This window comes from Bactrocera dorsalis, chromosome 4, assembly GCF_023373825.1.
Source record: "Bactrocera dorsalis isolate Fly_Bdor chromosome 4, ASM2337382v1, whole genome shotgun sequence".
NCBI lineage: Eukaryota > Metazoa > Arthropoda > Insecta > Diptera > Tephritidae > Bactrocera > Bactrocera dorsalis.
Genome location: NC_064306.1, coordinates 72,259,543 through 72,280,168, shown reverse-complemented (window position 1 = coordinate 72,280,168; position 20,626 = coordinate 72,259,543). Strand labels below are relative to the sequence as shown.

General features: G+C 37.2%; 1 protein-coding gene across 3 annotated transcripts in view; it reads right to left on the bottom strand.

The window, feature by feature from the left end:
- The window catches only part of LOC105225548 (eye-specific diacylglycerol kinase), a 198,359-nt gene that overhangs the window by 34,122 nt on the left and 143,611 nt on the right, over window positions 1-20,626 (bottom strand). The window contains exon 1 of one of the 3 annotated variants that reach the window (XM_049455792.1): window positions 4,195-4,564. The exons of the other annotated variants lie outside the window; for them this stretch is intronic. The gene's annotated coding sequence lies outside the window, so the exon portion shown is untranslated. Of the gene's footprint in view, window positions 1-4,194; window positions 4,565-20,626 lie in introns of those variants that run through there. 3 annotated transcript variants of the gene reach the window in all.

Genomic DNA, 20,626 nt, shown 5'->3' with positions numbered 1-20,626 from the left:
TAGTTTTGCCAAAGAAAATAAATGTCCATCCGCAGCATCACAAACAAAGCTGAAATCTTTGCAAAAGTAGGACTATTCACATAAATTACCAAACAAAATTAGACATATTTTACAACAACTAAAAATATATGGAAAAGTCGGCTTTGATATGCTGCATTTCGTTGGAGGCACACTGGAGCATTTCTGCGAAATAAGTGGACAATCTCGAAAATGGCAAAAACAAACAGTGAAGCCCCTCGGTGCTGTGTACAAGAAATATTGAACAAATTGCGCTGGGCAATAAAGAATTAATTTATAACAACAAATGTTTTTATCTGGTGGTGTCGAGCGCGTTTGGCTGCCAAGTTTGCAGCGGTTAACACAATTCTCCGACAGTAAAATTAATTGTTTGTTTTGTATATTTTGTCTGTACATACATACTTTTTTCGCTGGTGAACGCGCTAAAAATAATTACTTTTTATAGACGGTGGAGTGATTTTAATTATATTATCCATTGGAAAATGGGTTATCAGCGGTGACTCGATGCGATTAGGAGAACTTCAACTATTTTTAGATATAAACATTAGAAAACACTTGCTGAATAATAACTTCAGTTTTACAAGAATTTTTGGTCTGAATGGTAGATAATGTTTGTTACCAGCTGCTCTGGTTCCATCGCTGACGATGGCTGAGTAGATATCTTTGCGATGAAACGTATTTTTTTTTACTTTCTGAAAATGTCGCCCATTTAACATTTGTATGTAATGCCTAAAACTAAAGGATGTAAAGTTATACTCGTATGTATGTCAAAGCATCAGAATATTGCGATGAACAGACTTTTCTGTCAAACTTGATTAGTGTATTTCTAATTGTATACGTTATCTTTATAAAAAAATTATAAAATTTCGATAGTAGCCATATATCTAACCTTTAACTTAGATGGAATTTCATTAATCAAAAGGCTCTCGTATGTCTCGAGAAACTTGCGAAATCGGATCATAAACCAGGGCTTCTAAGGAAAGGGGGTTATCATGTAATGTTCTATATATTTCCATTATCAGCACCAATAGCCAACAAATAGACAGTTGAAATTTCTTTTTTTATATTAGTAGATCACGGGGAGTCCCTAAGCCCAGCGCTAAAAAGCAAGAGAACAACAGAGTATTGATTCGCTTCCAATCGGATGAAATTTGGGTAAGGGAGCCTTCCCTAGAAAACTCAACTGTTTTGCATTTTCCGACTATTCCGCTGCAATTAGGCACTAAAACAACTTTGGACAGCGATCACATAGTCAGTCTAGCTGCTCCGATATCGACAACGCACACCTCTCTGAAGGAAGCTGCACCTCGCTATAGTACGTCTACTGCTATTTTGATGGCAGCCATCTGCGCTTGAAAGACGCTGCAGTGGTCTGATAGCTGAAACTACATCCTGATATCAGCGCCTATTCTACTTCTTAACTTGAATCCATTTGTAAAAAAACCACTGCACCTCTTCTTCAATAGCTTCGCCACGCTTTTTAATGTGCGCCTATATTTAACTGCAAAAGAAGGCTATTTCTCTGAAGCCATAAAACCAAAAGAGTTCAAGTCGAATTAGCGTGCATTTTTTTATAACAAACTACGGGTTTAAATGTAATGCTTAATGACAAGCACCTAAATGGCTAATTAACTTGATTTTGTGGTGTAAAGAGAACGTACTGTAACGCAAATCGCCGCTCGAAAAGACTAAGCTTTATTATCTGCTATCATTCGCTCTTTTAGCACAATAAAATACACTTGTAATTATCATGTTTTGTATGTAAAATTTAACACTCTAAATACTTTCCATAAAACTGTTTAAGCGGATTAAGAAGATAACGAAAACCGTTTGCTTGGTGATTCAATTTCATAATTAATTCCAAAAAGTCATCAAAAGTTAGTAAAAATAGAATATGCAAATAAAGGAGAGCGCGCACGAGGTGGAAATTTCTCGACATAATGTTGTATAAATCTACATATGTAAATGTATATGTAAGTAACTCTACATACATATAAAGCAACAACACTAGAGATGACCAAATTAAGCATAAGCTTTAATCCGAAAAGGGTAAGGGCCCACTGGCCAATGAATTGTGGAAATATTTCTGGTTGTTGTGGCAAAATTTTTCCAAATTCTTGTTGCGCCGTCCGTTTTATTCTCATTTTTAGCGGTGGTTGTTGCTGCGGTCACTTTGCCTCTTGGCAGTTGCGGTTTGTGAATTATTTTGTAATTTTTATTGCCAGCTCCAGCAGCTGCCGCTGCGGCGGCGATTCATTAAAAGGTAATTGCAGACGTAACAGCGTCTACGGCGCGCGTTGTGACGCGCAACTGACATCAAACACTGAGATTTGAGACGACAGTCGGTTTTTTGTTTACTATTTCAAATTCGTTTGAGTTGTGTTGCTGTCGTTGTCGCCACACGCTAATTACCGTAGCCCACTTTGGAGCACAAATAGCATGCCTATAGTAAATATATATATACATACATATTTACATAGAGCTTCCGTTCCCTAATAGTGTTCGCGCTTTGGTGAGGGTGTTTCTTCAACTGTTGTTAATTTTAACACTGGGCTTGCCCCACATACCTTCAGATATACATACAAAGTAATTAATTGTCGCATTTTGAAAGTAAAATTTACAAAAAAAAAGCCAAGTGAGATAAAGTTTCAAGAAAACGCAAAGACAGTAAACAAGCGAAAAAATTTGTAAAGATAACTTGATGTGAGCTATGCAGCTTCTTCAAAGCGGAAGAGCAGAGAGCAGCGAAGAGAGTTATGAAACAGCGTGACGTGACTGCGGGTGGTAAGGAGTAGATGCAACGAGTGCTGAATGAAGACTCTACAGCTTTGTTTCTGAACTTCTTTAGTAAAACTTGAGTAGCCCTACAATCACTGGCAAACGGTACGTGGTGTCTTTTGGATACAAAGAAGGAGTAATGGGTAGAGCAGTCGAACTTACATAGATGAGGAATACTGTTTCGATTAAATGTAAAATTTATTTTGAATTCATTAGCATGTTGCTACTAACAGGTGATGCAAGTAGAGGTACTTTTTCTAATAGACTTTTTTTACAGATCACGGGTGAGTCGTGTCAAGCTGTCATGTTGTGTTTGTTCAGTATTGTTTGGCATTTCATCATGGAGAGGCTTAGTATGCCTGAAAACATAGCAGCAGTAGCTGAGAGAAGACCGTTCGACGAACTGACGAATGGTACAACTTGACGCATTTTATGTCGAGATCTTGAATTGAAAGCGTACAAAATACAGCTTGTGCAAAAACTGAACCCGCTCGACCTTCTCAAGCGACACGGGCTCCTGAAAAGTTCCAAGAAGATATGATGTTTCTGAGTCAAATTTTCTTCAGTGATTATGCCCATTTCATGTTTAATGGGTATGTAAACAAGCAGAATTGCCGCATTTGGGACGAAGAGCAACGTGAAGAGATTCAAGATGAATGGCGACTTTATAAATCTTAAATAAAGGTTTTTCGTCCATCATTGACTTGACGGGACACGAAGCTCGTTGTATTATGCGAAATATCCTCAATTCTTTAGTTCTCGAGTTATAAGCTCTACCAAATATTGATAACATACATACAATATACAAAACTGAAGAAATTTCGGTATAAAGACGCTCAAAGTATACGGTGTTATACCCGGAGTAGACACAAATTATATTAGAGATCCTTCCCAGCGTCCCAGTTTTGGTAGCGTGATTATAAATTCAAAAAAATATTACAAAAGCTACCACAACTTAACTTCTTTATGTTGCAAGTAAAATTTCATTGTCAGTTAAAATAAGCATTCCGTTTTCTTAGTGTCCGTTATGTTCGAAATCGGTCAGATTGTAACGTTACCGTGGCACAGTTTTCAGTTTCAAAAGCTGTTTGCGGTAGTATCTGGATATGCCCTGCATATATCGTGTTTGTCTCATAACTTGTTGTTGTTATTGCTGTTTGCTTTTGTATTTCCAGTTGTGCAGAATATTTGATTTGCTTTGAAATTCACAAATTTGTTTGCTTGCATTTGAGCGCGCTTTTGTTTCGCAATAATACACACAAATTGCTTTGTTTATGCCACCAAAATGCCAAAAAACAGAAATAAACACACAAATACATACATATGTATGTACATATATGTATATTCTATGTATGAGATCACAAACTCGTTTGCAATAATTCACTTTAATTCTCTCACATTTTCGACGATTAATCACAGATCGCTGATTTTCGCCTTTGTCGGTGCATTACGTCACTAAAGCGCGTCTGCCGTTGGCTGTCTTTCGCACATTTGCAATGACGTCACGCGCCCGAAGCCATCAATATGCACAGCACGCCTGCAACGCACGCGATCGGCGACTACGTCAGGCCGCACCAGAGCAAACATATCACAAGCGCGCCGCGACCGATCTTCTTGGAGCATACAAAGGCGCGAACCGAATATATTAGCGAAATCGAATATTTGCTGCGAATGCGACGCTTTTTCGCATGAAAACAATTTTAAGTGGCGATAAATGCGCAAGCGATGATGCTTTGTTGCTTCTTTGTATCTGCCAGTTGACTAAACCGAGATGCAGATACAGATTTCAGTGGAAGGTACGCCAGAGCAGCGATCGCTCTTGGAGCTAGATACATGTATGTATGTAAGCGCGTAGTGATACATGTATTTATTTATACCTCTGTACTTATAAATAAACGTGTGTGCTTGTTTGTGTGCCTGTTGAAAGTCACCACGGCCAGCTGCCGAAAGCTATAAGCAGCTGACCACATTCGCTCATTTATCTGCGAATAATGGGATGCAAAATACATAGATATGTATGTATGTATTAACGGCCGACAATTTGTGACAAAAAGGTGAATAGTTGTAGAGATCGTGAGCGATCGTTTCGACATATGAGTCAACCTTTTGAATGCCGAAGCGAGTGAGAGCGCGAGTGTGGTGGCTTTCCGACAAGAGGTGTGTTCAGCAACAAATAATTAATTAAAGGTGTTAATTGATTATAAATTAATATTCTATAAAAGTAATAATGATTCCTTGAATTTTAAAAAAACTGTGAGATTTTCTTTACATGATGGATACGTAAGATAACCATTGAAAGGTTTTCATTACGGCGTTCGAAGTTCGAATATTTTTATATTAGGTATATGGGGCTAAGGGAAGTATTGGTTCGATTCAAGCCATTTTTGACATTCAGACATAACATTACAAGAGAAGGATTATCACTTAACTTCAATTACATATATCACACATTGATCGACATTTTCAATCAAAAGTCAACTATAGGTAGGGGAGTCTATACATTCGGTACCTAGGGGCTTGAACACTTTTTATTGGATTAAAACAATTAGTACCGTTATGTGGAGAGTGAGCGGGGTTATTCTCCGATTTCATCCATTTTCACACCGTTGGTAGAAGTTTTTATGGGATTTGTATTCAGCATGTTGTAGCTGAAGTGGTTCAGGAGATATGCCCACTTTTGCAACAATTTTTTTCGAAATGTGCCCCTTGCTACTGCGATCCTCTGTACTAAATCACAGTTTTATATATTAATTTATTGCTAAGTTATGGCAGTTTTTATGTTTTCGGTTAATGGCGATTTGTTGGCGTGGCAGTGGTCCGATTACGCCCATCTACGAGCTCGATTTTCTTTTGTACTAAGGAACCTGTATACAAAGTTTCATCAAGGTATCTCAATTTTTACTCAAGTTACATCTTGCACGGGCAGATGGACAGACGGACGGACGGACAGAGAGTCAAACGGATTTCAACGTTTTTCGCCATCCTGATCATTTTTATATATGTATATAACCCTATATCTATCTCGCTTAGTTTTAGGTGATACGTACAACCGCTAGATGAACAAAACTATAATACTCCACTACTCAATTCGTTTGTAAAATATATTTTTCAGTGCTTTGGAAGTAGAAAATTTTCACTTTTTTGATGGAATAATGAATGCTAAGAAGTACATAGACAGTCCAAAACGAAATCTACACCAAAGTGCTGAAAAATTGGGTTTAGGGAGTCGCTTTACCTTCAAGCAGGATAATGACCCCAAACATTCGGCGCTAGATACAAGTCATTGGATATTATATAACTGTCCAAAGTACCTGAAAACGACACCTCAGAGCCTTGGCATAAACCGAATTGAGATCTTTTGGTCTGTCTCGAAAAATTCATTAAAAACTAACAATATTAAAAACCTTCAGAACCTTAAATCAGCTTTACGAAAAGAATGGGAAAAATTATGTCAAAAACTCAACAAAAAATTGGCGAAATCGATGCCACGTCGCTTACATTCTGTTTTAGAACAAAAGAGTATCCAATATGAATATGAACTTTGATTTATAGAAAATGTTAAACTTGCTTAAAAAAACGAAATTTTTTCTGAAAGATAAATTTGTTTAATGAAATGAAATATACGTTTATTCTTAAAATGGCATACACCTTTTTTATACTTAAAAAATAATATTTTTTATGTGCAAAGTAGCTTAAAAATATGAGGTGTACGAATATGGATTTTGCATTCTGTATGTATATGAACTCATCACGTTTAGAGTGAATTGCTCCATCATTATTTTATTGCTCTAATAACCTTTTAATCAGAAACAGCGACCAAGAATCGCATACCTTTCAAAGCTATGCAGCCTTCACACCACAAATTGCAAACATTCATCAAAGGTGATCCACTATTCATCTGCACACTTCTCACGCTAATTATGCGCGGGGTAAGGAACTGCGAATTCCTAATCTCCAATGCGCTGTTAATGAGTCGATATAAGTAGTTTTATATACACATGGATCCACATAGACGCATACTAATGTTCACTTGTATGTGTGTGTGTGTGGAGCAAACTTTTCCATCATAGAGCAATTAAAAATAGTAAAAACAAACAACTTTGCCATGATCTGACCTCGCGCCGCAGCGAACGTGCGAATGCGTTATTTATAGCCGAAATGATATACCGAATTTCCTCGTAAATAAACTTCAAATATTATGTGCCATTGTTGTACTTGTTGCAACACATGTGCCGTTGATGCAATAAACATTTCGATATGCAAATGCGTGCAAAACGAGCCAAACGCACGCCAATTTTTACATGTTGCACTTGCACGTGTGCATGCCACAGGCCAGTTACCAGATGCTCGTTGCGCGTTCGCCATATGCAATACTGCCGGCGAATAGCCACAATTATGTTGCGATGTGTGTGCGTGCGTGCACAACAAAGTTATATTCGGATATTTTTAAAATCACAAAATCATTTATAAACTACTATTTATAGCTGCAGTTTTACTCGTGTCTGCTGCGCGATTAAGTGGCTAGGGCGTGCGCATGTGTGTGGGTATGCGGTGTGTGTGCTCTGGGCAGTCTTGCGGTCGTTTGTTTGTTAGCCTTTGCGGTGGGTCAGTTGCCAAATGGCAACCAATGAGTGCGAGAGCCGCGGGTGATGGCGGGCATGATCGCGATGCGGAAGATATGAATTTGCGTAAAGGCGAGTATCAATGAACTCGAATATGAGCTCGTATTATACACACACACACAATTATAGGACACACAAATATAGCAACAGAAAGCCTAGGCGGGTAAATATATTTCTGTGCACAAATGTGAAGAGAGTTCTTATATATACTATAATAAACAATCGTCATTTACATCTGCTTTTATTGAGTGCTCTAGGTGTCCTTGCCAGGGCTGTAGTCTCCAGCTGGTTATGACGTCAAAGAGTGGCAATTTATTGGCATATATGTGCTTCAAATACAAGTATGCAGTAGTTGGTGTAATTAAAGTTGGAGATTTTAAGCTAAAAATTGTATTTGCTCACTCTTCTCACTAAATAAATCGTTTAAAGAAGACCAATGTAAATTTCATAGAAGTACACTTTGTACTTGTACACTTTGTACTTTGCCTCACTGTCCTACTTTCTTTGATTGAGAAGTGCGTCTTTCCGTGCTAAAAACTGTTTAAATGACCTCATGAGTCCCTCCGATTTCTATAAGCAATTATAGTGGGTAGTCGAAAAATTCTTTTCGTATTTTGTCAATAGATGTCAGTCGTATACCTCCAGTGATACCAATCACATTGTGTCATAATGGCAAAAAGTGGTTGACCAAAATGGTAAATATTTGTTTATTTATTTATTAGTATAAATTTAAAAAAAATAAGTTGAAATTTGATTAGAAATACGAAAATATAAAAATTGCTATTTCGATTCACCAAGTACTAGACAGTATTCAATCGAACAAACTATATCAGCTGTTCCAATCTAACTGTAGTAGTTGCGATGATATATTGCCCTACTTTCTTTGGTTGAGAAGTGTGTCTTTCCGTGCTAAAAACTGTTTTAATGAGTCCTTACTATTCCTAATGCAATTATAATTTCAAGTTTTAATGCTTTAAAATCAATAATAAAATTTATTTTGATCTTTGTGATATTTACTTTGAAAATTCCAAATTGTAAGTGATTATCTATATATGTATATAAATGAAAGTTGTTGTTAGTTACACCATTTATAACTCAACAACAGCTGAACCGATTTGGCTGAAAATTGGTGAGAAGGTAGCTTGGAACCAGGGTAAGGACATAGGATACTTTTCATCTCCTTATGTCAAAATTTAATTCAACTCATAAATACAAAAATTATATTTCAAATCATAAGCATTTGTTCAAAATTCATGTTTGTAGGAACTATTTGAATATATGCGTATAATTTTAAACAGATTCTTCCTCAAAAATAATGCAATTGCTAAGTATTTGGAATAGTAGAAAAGAAGTGCAACCAAATATGCAGTGAAATAGATTATAACTGGCTCAGTAATCAGTCGTTGAGTATGTATTATACAACGTGCATCCCAAAATACTGATGTCATAACCTTTCCCGCCGTCTTTTTCGTCTTTCCACGCCTGAGAACCGGTTCATCATGTGCAGTGCACTAGAATGACTGTCGATTGGACTCCAGTGGGAAATGATGGAGCTATGTTTCTATCACCGACGTAAAAATTCGGCTTTATTCCGATTAGAGAGCACTCAAACACTTCTCAGAATCAGTTATTCGTGGTTTTTGTTAGATTATGAACTTGCGAGGCACCCACTTTGTACAGAGCTTTCGCCTCTTTAAGCTTAGCAAATATATTTTCATCGGTGGATTTCCCTGAGCCCAAATTCAACAGTATTTTCCTCCAAAAAGCAATGATTTATTAACACACGAAATGCTCTATGATCCATTTTTTTTTGTAAATTAACACAAGTTGCTTCACAGAAATGCTATATCTCATTAACTAATAATTGTAATCCAACTAATTGGAATCATATAGATGGTAGTAGTAGTATTATCTATGTATCAGCCACAGTGAAGCGTGGACGGGTTCTCTAGTATTATATAAAAATATATTGGCAGAAATATGTGTTGTTTGTAATTTCTGAAGGAAACTGGGATCAAAAGCAAAAATCGCGATGTGCTATGGTTCCATAATTGCAATAATACCCTAAAACAAGGTATATTGTAATATGTAACACTCCTAAGGAAAATATCCTTAAAATGTATATCTAGATGGTCAGCATGATAAGCTGAATCGATTTAGCCAAGTCCGTTTATCTGTCATACATAAGCGTACTAGTCCCTCATTTTTGAGGTATACATATGTATGTATATCAAGTGCTTTTACATAAGCCTCATTATTTGTGAAGGGTATGCCAACAAATATTTTAACCAAATACAAAAGGGCGCGACCTTCTAAATGTCAAAGCTGGTTCATACCATTTCCCAATCCAATTTGTTAAATTGTCAACACATACTTATGCATATACACATACATATATAATAATAAATACTAGTTATTTTCTGAATGTACAAATTGCTTGTTGTGGTGAGCCTAAATATAAAAATAAAATAGAAACAATCATTGCTTATGTACCCCATAAATTGCAGATTATCTTATTAAAAATAATATTACATGCCTGCCCACATATAAATATAAGTATACATTTGCCTCTTGAAAAGCTTTCATCAGAGTCGGACAACTGTAATTTGTGCTCAACTCTCGTTTCCTCATTGTCTCTTTGCTTAATGGATTGCGCGCGTGGAGGCAGAAAATCTAAGAAATTCTACGAAATCGTCAACACTATTCGTTTGGACCAACGGATGGATATCAATGACGTCAAAGCTCTATGTACATATGTACTATCTGTATTACAAAGCGTCTTTCCATTATTGATGTAAGGAAAACATTGCTTTTCAAATCTACAAAGCTGTATATCTTAGTTTCTATCTATAATTGTACCTATTACTATGAGACAATATTCATGATTCTCATAAAGAAACCAATATTCTGGATTGCACCGCTCATGTTGTTGTGCATGCGTGGGCGAATTATTCACATGTATTTGTGGTCACTTATGCCAGAAGTGCAACTCCTCCGGAACAGCTTCAATTTTTTATCATCGAGTAAGAAATGTGGGTCGAAGGTAATGAATAGACAAAGCTGTTGACTACTATAAGAGAATGAATAATTAAAGGTCTTTAGGAGATTATTCACCCAAAAAGTCATGTTCATAGATATTGATTATTGACCACTGTTTTAAGATCCACAGAACTGAAAAAATTGTTCAATTTCCACGGAACTAAATACCTCAAATTGCTAAAGTGGGAATTTTTCAGCAATTTATTTGCTTGCGACACCATCTTAGCCGCTCAGACAAACGGCAAGCAGTTGCACCCGCCTCCCCGCAACTCTTGCACAATCTTCCTCGTTTATTTCGCTGTCGCTCTGAGTAAATTACGTGCACGCTGACAACTGCGAAAACGCGAAACAACATTGGCGGCCGTCGCCATAGCTGTAAATTACCTTCGTCTTCCCCTCTATGCTTCTCCCCCGGACGTTGTCATTTGAAGTGTGATTTTGCGTGCGCGCAAATTGTCAAACGCCCACCGAAAAACACTCTCATAGCAATTGTCGACCCATTTTCCCACGGCCCCGCTTCCCGCACAAATAACAACACAAGAGACAACCTGCAAATAACCACGCCAAGGAGGTGCTGGGGAGAGCTGGCGGGACTGCCACTGACAGTGACTAATCGCGCATTAAACTTAAGATCTCTTCGCAGATTAGCTAATGCAATTACATACTCACCCCCTTGTCATAATTTTTATCTGCGCTTTCGTCTATTGCTTAAGCAACTTTGATTTATGTAAAATAGTTTACGGAATTTCGCCGACATCCGTAGATATGAAGCGAAATATTCGAAAACATTTGTAAACAAGCGTTTTGATTGAATTTGCCATTTCTTGCTCTTAAATTAGAATTCTTTTGAAGTTTCCTACTTGCTTTGATTTCAATACGTCAGCACCGTTATTCTCCAATTATTATTCTATTTTATATAAATTTTCTATAAATTTTCTGTGTTGATTCAAATGGTCGCGTTGACCCACTTTTGATACATAAATAATTTATGTGCCATTAATGTTGGAATTTTATACCTCAGCGATCCTGCCCGTTAACCCCTTGAAATAATCAATATAGCATTTGAGTGTTGACATGTGACAGTAATATCCGACTACTTCCAGTGCTTTAGTATGTGGTACTTCACGCACAAAATAAAATTTTATTATTTCGATTTTCTTTCCAAAGTAATGTCTAAATTTTTCTTTCTGTAAATAAGTATTTGCTGTTTAAATATTATATTTATTATATACAATATTTGCTATACAAAAATGACAAAAAATAATATAAAAAAAGAGAATAATGTGGCTTGAGGCTGCCGAAAAGGATCTAATAGAGTTGTTCCCATAAAAAATGCGATAGCTTCGATTGGATAACAAATATTTTATAAATCTCAAAGTAGCAGTAGGAACAGTCTAGATTAGTGAATAGATTCGATATAATCTAATGACTTCAAATTTTTGGTGAAACGTGACATAATCATGGCATTGCCAGAAAATATGTCCAAAACGTCGATGTTGACGATTTTTGCTATAAATATTATAGATTGCATATGTATATATAATATTTTCTCTAGTCATTAAATTAAAATATACTTTAAAAATATTTTAAATTTTTTCTGAGCTCATTTATTCCTAAAAAGAAAGCTTTAATAGGTCTCTTTCGTCGGATGTTCTTGTTAATTTCAATTAATCTCATTGATTTGGCTGCTGAAACCTTAAATTTTGATGCAACAATGTTCCTGCAGACCCGTTCCACAAAATCGCTTAACAACATTGTTACAATTTTCTTAAATTGCTTTCGAAATTAAGCGATAAAAGTATGTACGCCTATAGCCACACACCCACACAAGCGCATGTAAAGAGGTGCACTTATGCTAATGTAGCAAATATTTGGCATAAATTGTAAATATATGTATGTGTGCGTGTGTGTGTGTGTGAATGACTGACAGTACTAAAGCACTCGCGATTGTGCTGTCGCCCACATACACACATATATAAGGAGAGCAAGAAGGGGTGTGTTGGGCGCGCTGGGCGTGTAGACTGGCATTGAGTTCATTGAGTTAAAAATTTATTGTGTGTTTACTTGACGAATGGCACACGGAAAGCGAATGTGATGTATCGAGCGGCAGACAATGCTTCATGTCTCTTACATACACACACACAAGCGCACTTATATGGAAAAGAGAAGAATTGCAGAAACATGTTTCTTTTACAATCAGCCGGTTGTCAAGCGCACTGGCACATGTACTTTTGATGGGCGCTGGGACGTACGCTGCGTATACGCGACTTTGCGACACATCTTGCTCCTGTGCCGTGCCTTCGCCATAATGGGAATACAAGCGCTCCGTCGTCGGGGAGAGGGAATAGAAAATAAATCTTTATGTTCGTATGCTTTCATCCGCTCAATCTTTGCAGCGCTCAGCTGCGCTTTCCGCCGCACACGCCTGGCAACGGCTGATAACTCGACGACATGGCTGCTGAAAAGTCGTAAATCATATTGTGCAGAGTTAAGAGTCGCGTGACGTGCCTATTGAGTTTCAAGTGCTTCCTAGGCAAAGGCGCAGGCCCAAGCAGTTCGCGGGCATTGACTTGCTCAGCTGTAAGTGCTCGGGACTTAGTTTGGGTTCGAGTGCGTGCACGCGTGCGGCAGCGGCGGTCATTCAACGTTGCGGCCGAGGTGGTTTTACGTAATCATGGCGCGCGCAGCATCTAAATCGCTTGCCATTATCCAGCTGCCGAGCAGGAAGTAATCGCTCATTCGCATTCACAATTCTGTCCGTTTTGGCCATGTTTAAATTGCTCTGGGAAATGTTTACTTGTGTGTGTGTGTGTTTGTATGGATTTGGCTTTCACTTTCATTTGCAAGTGCTTCGCCTCTCACTCTGCTTCGATTTGATGTCCACCGTTGGCATAAACATTTACAGAGCGTGAAGTGAGAGCTGAAATTAAACAGTTATCGCTTGTGCATGTGTGTGTGTATGTGTCGCTATGGGCGTGAAACTAATCTGTGCACAACACGGAAATGATATGAATCTCATTAAGATCTGCGGAAATGTGTGTGTTTATTTGAAATTCGAATAAAACGTGATAATATTGTAATTGTGTGCGTAAATATTTCGTATGTGTGCTCAAATGCAATTCGGCTAGCAAAAGCGTGCTACGTTAACTTTATGGATAACGACCTCTTAAATTTAGTAAAAAAACAGCATTAAAAGTATTTAATTTTTTAAGTCAAATTGGATAATGGTTCCTACCAAAGTCAAATTGCTTTTATTTTGAAGAGTGCAATTTTAAGGTCTTCAACGATATAGATCTGCTTTTCAAAAATATTAAATAGTTTGCTAAGTTTTTAATTGTCTTTCGCTAATACAAAGCTATTTTACTTCAAGGTATAGTTAGTACATGGTAGGTGAGAGCAGAAATAATGCCAAACTGGATAAAATTTCTCTGAAGGTGTTTAGCAACTATTTAATAGACAAAAATATGTTGCCTCTTCGTCGGTTTTTGAAAATTGAACTTTCGTCAAGTAATGCTCTTAGATGGGCGGATCTGACTTGCTGCTTTCACTTTTTAATCTATAACTTGACGAATTCGTGTTGTTGTTCTGTAGAGTCTAGCTACACGATTACAAGAAAACACAGACTAATAACCAAAGGTTTGTAATTTTATTCGAAATTTCAAAAAACATTTATTTTTGAGTATTCTTTTATTTAGTATGACCCAAATTAAAACCACGATATTATTGCTATACATTGTGTCAAAAAAAAAAACAAAAAAAATATAGGTCGATAAGTTGGTAGGACTGTCCTTAATTACTTTTCCAAATATGAACGCCATCTGTCGACCAGTTTGTTTACAGCAGCTGCTCAAGTCGGTACACCGCAGAGGTGCGGTGCGATTTTTACGATGGATAAAATATCGCACAAAGAATTTGTCTCAAATTTGTATTTCTAACCAAGTTTCGTCTACGGAATCTTTGCGAATGTTGGAAAAGGCTTACGGTGATTCCATTTTATCAACAACACAAGCCTACGAGAGGTACAGAGCCTTAAAGGCGGTTGAGAGATCGTTAAAAACATGCCTAGTTCTAGACGATCTTCAACATCGTCAACTAAAAAGTGAAGGATATGGTGCTTGAAAATCGTCAGGTAAATGTTAGAGAGACGGCACGAGAGCTCGACATCTCTCGCGAGTCCGTTTGAATGAATTTGGTAGATATTTTGGGTATGAAACGCGTTCTTGCCCGAAAACTGCATTTTTTTCTAAAAGAGTAAAGTAAACAGATCTTCTGGACATGCTTATTCGTGCATATTACGATCCCACATTCATGGAGAACATTATATTGCAAACAAATCAACAATCTTCGGAATGGAGCCCGTTTAGTGCTAAAGTGCTAATGAAAAGTGTTTGGAAGACTGGAATCGTTGGCGTAGGCGTATAATATCTGGAGGAGATTACTTTGAAGGCAACTAAATAAATATTGATGAATAATTAAATATTTGGTGTTTTATTTACAATTTTCAGGTAGTTTTTTGTCACAATGTATCGCCAACCAATAGTGAGGTTTACAGCTAAAGACATTTTTATGTGGCACGAAAAGAGTTTAATTTTCAATAAATTTTAGAAATATATTTTTAAGGATAAATATATTTTTGCTATTTCAGCTATATCGAAAACTACCTAAAAAGAGTATGTTCAAGATGATTGATGATGACTTATGTGAGATGATATCATTTATTATATGATATCTTTAGAAATTATAAATTATATCCGCGGTTTAGGTAGCTGTGAGAGCTGAAAGTATTTGTGATAGTACTATTGGACTGAGGAGTGACCTCCATTCACATAAAATATATACCTAAAATCAACTGATTTCAAACTCAAACCAAAAGGCGCACATCTCTTGCTGCGCGTAGTCCTCAACACCTCCACTAAACAAACGCTAACTATCATAACAAGTCGCCTCTGGGCTGAATGTCTGGGTTGATTGGCGAGTCTGATATTTGGGCATGTAAAAGGATTTTTTGCAGCTACCTTTTAGGCGCACAAACTGAGACAACGCACATCCACGCACACATGCATATTTATATATATATATTTTCAAAGGTAGAGCCACGTAACTGTGTCTACCAGTGAATTATTAGCTGCGGATTGTAGTAAACGTGATTTAATTTTGAATCCACATTTTGCCTCTGGCCGCAAGCAACAACATCAGCCACAGCATCAGTCGTGGTCGTGCCGTAGCACTTAACGCTCGCTGTCTGGCTCTTTGTCAGCTCTCACATTCTCCAATATTTGTTGTTGGGAATTTTTATTGCTTCATTTCAACGATAAGCGATGCCTCGCGCAGCGCATATTCATTATTCTTCCTTTTGGGGCTAAATTGTCTTTTGTGGCTTTTTGGCTGCCATTCACACATATGCCCCGAGTGAGTGCACGCACACTTACGTTTAAAAGAAGATTCTACCGCGAACCACAAACTCTTAGCAGTCGACTGTGCCATGGTTCATAATGTGTGTCTACACATACATACAAATGTTCATGTGCATACTTGTGTGTGTGCTACTGCGGTGATGAAGCTATGCCGGCGGATATTACCGACAGTCCTTGACTTTGCCTTTGTGAGAAGAAACGATTCGTCACGCCTCGCACATATGTACATAAATGTAGCTGTATGAGCAGGCATGTGTGTGTTAGCGTACATTTTCTGAGGTCTTATGTTTTCATGTATTGTGGCGAGTCATCTACGGATTTGGGGATATCACAAGCATCTGTCTGCTCGTCGATTATCTGATTTGTAAAGAAATAATAGAAGCTGGTCAAAAGCGAAAGCGGAAAACTAAATTTTATTTGTGCAACGTCCAGATATGAAACGGTTGAGGCCCGTTGAATCGGTGTGTTAAAACGGAAGTTAAAATATTCAATCTGTGCAGTAATCAAATGGCATTAATTTCGGATTTGACAGGTGTGTAAAATTATATCCTGATCACACTACAACAATTACCGGTTGTTATTTACTCTTATATGTATATATGTATGATGACTCTTTTGAGGATGATTTTAGCGCATTTTCTTACTGTGCAATATTTTTGTAGTTTAAATGTAATACATACCTGCAAAGAGAAAAAGAAAATAATTTGAATTTTAAATTGAAAAAAATATATATGTATATATACTAAATAAAAAATATACTAAATTAAAAAAATTATGAATAAATAAATAATCAATGTCAGTCCTTTTCGCTTTGTATAGGGTTTTGTAAGCGCGTAAAAAAAATAAAATTTTAATGAATGTAATTTTTAATGTCATTGAGTGACAGCTTGTCGTTTGCATATATGCGTATAATAATAAAGACTCGCACATTTTGTGCGAAGACTGAATTGAAACATTTGTCTAAACTTCCGAATACACTGGGGCAAATTCTTGAGCGAAAGTGCTTGTTGTGGGACAAAAGATGTAATTTTTATCATATTCACAGCTAAATTTAATATCCTCGAATAGCATTAATATGTCCATCGATTTCATTATTTCTTATTTATTTTTGCATGTTTTAGCAGTGTGAGCCATATTTTAAGTGAAATTTTGGGTTTTAGAAAGCTGTGTGCACAATGGGTGGTGGAACAAAAACACATTCGAATGCGACTTTCTCAGCAACATTTGGAGCGTTTTAAAAAGGATAAAGTGGATTTTGTGCGTCGATTCATCACTATGGATGAGACTTGGGTCTATCACCATGATCCTGAATCAAAACAAGAGGCTAAAGAGTGGTGTGAACCTGGTTGTTCGGCTTCGAAACGAGTTCGTGTCCGGAAATCGGCCAAGAAGGTTATGGCATCAGTTTTTTGGGATGCGAGAGGAATTTTGTTTGTGGATTACTTGCAAACTGGTAAAACAACTAATTCTGAATATTTTCGCAAATTTTTGGTCCAGTTGAAGGAAAAAATTCGTGAAAAAAGATCCAGTTTGCAGAAGAAAAAGATCGTGTTTTATCATGACAATGCACCGTGTCACAAGAGCATTTTGACAATGGCTAAAATCCATGAATTAAAGTTCGTATTGTTGGAGCATCCACAGTATTTACCAGACGTGGCCCCTAGTGACTTCCATTTGTTTCCAGAACTCAAAAAATATATGCATGGCAAGCGTTTTTCATCAAATGAAGCAATCATAACGGCTGTTGAATCGTATTTTGCAGACCTTCCGGATTCTTGCTTCAGGGATGGGATCCATAGATTGGAGGATCGTTGGAGCAAGTGTATTCAGGTAGATTATACTGAATAATAAAGTGTATTTTGAATCATAAAATTGTGTTTTTCTTGTCAAACGATAAAATTTATTGAACAACCTGGTAGTTAGTGCGGAGGTTAGTATAACTAAAAATTTTTACTCTTTCGTATACTCTAGCCTTTTTAAAATAAAGAACTTTAAGTGGGTCATAATAACATCACAGTTTATTTCGCAGAGTTTTTGCTGTTGTTACAACAAAAAATATATATTTCCTTTTAATATCCGATAATATTTTAGGACATAAGATTAAAAGAACAAAAGCCTTTTGCCACCCAATTCCCGAAATATTATCAAATTTAATATGGATTAATACACAGTCAAATAAAATGTTTTTGTTGTTCCAAAAAAACGTCTTTATAAATATTCATGAGCGCGTACATATAGTGCCGTGCCGCTGGGAGCGTGATAATCATTAGATTAAAATTAATGATACACTTTCATTTTAAAACATGATTTCGCAATTCATTGCCATGTTCCTACACACAAAACGCCCATTTGGCATGCCAACCTTTTCTCATCTGCTAAAATCGGCAAAAAATAACATGCCAAGACCCAAACTAAGCCCACTCATAAAAAAGCATATGTGGGTACGTGTGTGTGTGTGCGCTCGTATGTTGTTTAACCATCAAATAGGCAATTTTGTGCTGTGACATGCAAATGGCAAATAAAAAGTAAGGGAAATGTGGAAATGTGCGAAAATGCCAACGATGCGGTAAAATGCTGAGCGTAAGTTCCAGCACACACATACGCACATAGCAGCTTGCACAAGAATCGCTGTCCTGCCGACGGTGTGAATGTGTGTGTGTGTGTTTCCCGGAAAGTGTAAGTTTAAAAGAGAGTGAGTGACAAGATTTTGCTGCCAGCAGCGTTTCCGCTATGGCACGTGTTCAAATTTACCAACACAAACAAACAGTATGTGTGTACCAAAGCGAGCAGTTCGTTCTACGAGTATATCTATGCTTCTTGTGTTGGTTTGAGTGCGTCTGCTTGTGCGTGTAACAGTAATAATATTGCCGAATTAAGTACTCAACGTCCTCAAAACATTTCGTGTTTATTTGGCATTGTGGTTGACCCGGCAGCATTTTCGAAATACCGTTTCCTTGTGGGGCCACTTGCTGTCACCGCCTTTAATTGACATTAATTCTCATAGAGTTGGCTCTGATTGAGATTTCGTTAACAGCTTACAGATGTAGTAGAAACGTGCATTAGAGTGGGTCGATTTTTTTCTATGAAACCGCGTATGCGGGAAATGTTCTACGGTTCATTCTTAATTATGCCTAAGAGACTCTGAGTCTCAAACCTTAAATCGTTGGCTCGAAACCGGTTTCAGACCCATAGTCTCTTCGGCATGATTGTTCAGAATGATGCGCGATTTTTTCGTTTTTTTGGCTTCCTGTAAATCAACCCGCCCTAATGTACATATGCCTTGGCTATAAGAGCTTTTATGAGTATCACACATTATAATACACGGTACATGTATTATTTGGAAAGATAGCAAGTACATATATTTTGCAAAAAATGTCAGTTGTCTTTATATAAATTTGAGCGTTTCACCTTTTACTTTTTCTGTAAATTGATAATTTGCTGATCTAAAACTTATCTCAAAGGAGTATCAAGCGTTTAGCTCGTTTTATATTAAATCTTCCGAGGATTAGTACAATGAACAAGTAAACACTTTCCGCTCTACTTCCAAAGTGTATATTATATAAGACAAACGACAATGCCCACAAATTATCTTCAGCAGAAAGTGTCTCAATAACGGCAGGAGAAGAGCCAGCCAAAGCCGTCAAGCAAATTGAAATGAATAAATTGCTCATTTACTTTAGGCCGGGTTCAGTGAACTTGAGCAAAAAGTAGAATAAAAGCGGAAAAGTAGAGAGCGAGTAATCAGCAGCGAATAAATATGGTGTCCAACACAGATCTTCACTAATAAAAAACATTAAAAAGAGCAGCCAAATGGAAACAAGTGGCGCAGCGAGTTCAACGAGTGGGTGGAGAGCCTGGGGTGGTACAAAATATTCGCAAAAATAATTCGAAGAAATTTGTTTTATGTAACGACTTGTCATTTATATTCGCTTGTCTTTGCGCTTTTCGTGCTCCCGCCGATTCACTACAGAAAGCAATGAAGTGTACATGGGAGGAGGCGCTTGGCTGGGAGTTTTGGTTAGCAGTTGCAGCTATGGCTCACTATGTGTAGCGCCATCATCGGTCTGTGGCGGCAGACACAAACTCGCGAGGACGTCTCCAACTGCAGGAGCATATTGTGGAGCTTTACTGCTAATCCCGCTATCATTGTTGTAAGCAACTGGTAATGACAGTCAGACGCGTGGCAGTCGGTGCTCACAACTCCTATGTTTTATACTTCAAGTCATTTGTTCTTTCAGACTTTAATGAAAAAATTTTCATTTAAAATTTTGCTGTATTTTTCTTTAAAGAGCCGCCATTTTTTTGGGCAACAGAAATAACTTCACTGTTAAGGATGGAGTGGCTAACTCTAAGTCGATGTACTATATTTGTGGCCAAATGCCTTAAATTGAAATCGATTGCATGACGCTAAGGCATTTTATCGACAAACTTCAAGCGTTGAAAGTTTCAGCGGCTTCTGACATGAATCTATAGAAAATACTAGTAAAAACTTATGGTAGAGTCAAGTCACAAAATGTGTGTATGCGTGATTTGATGTAAGTTACTATACGACACTAGCTTACTTACAAAGTTCATTGAACTGCTCGTAATAAAGTTTTCAAAAGAACAGCAACAATAATAAAGTTGGAAAAGTTCGAACCGCATCTAATTTTATTTGAATGCCTTTGTGGCGCCTAAGCGATTTTTTGATTGACTTTTGAGCTGTGACCGAAGGCGCACAGTGACCGCAAATGACGCAAAAGCTTAACACCAGTG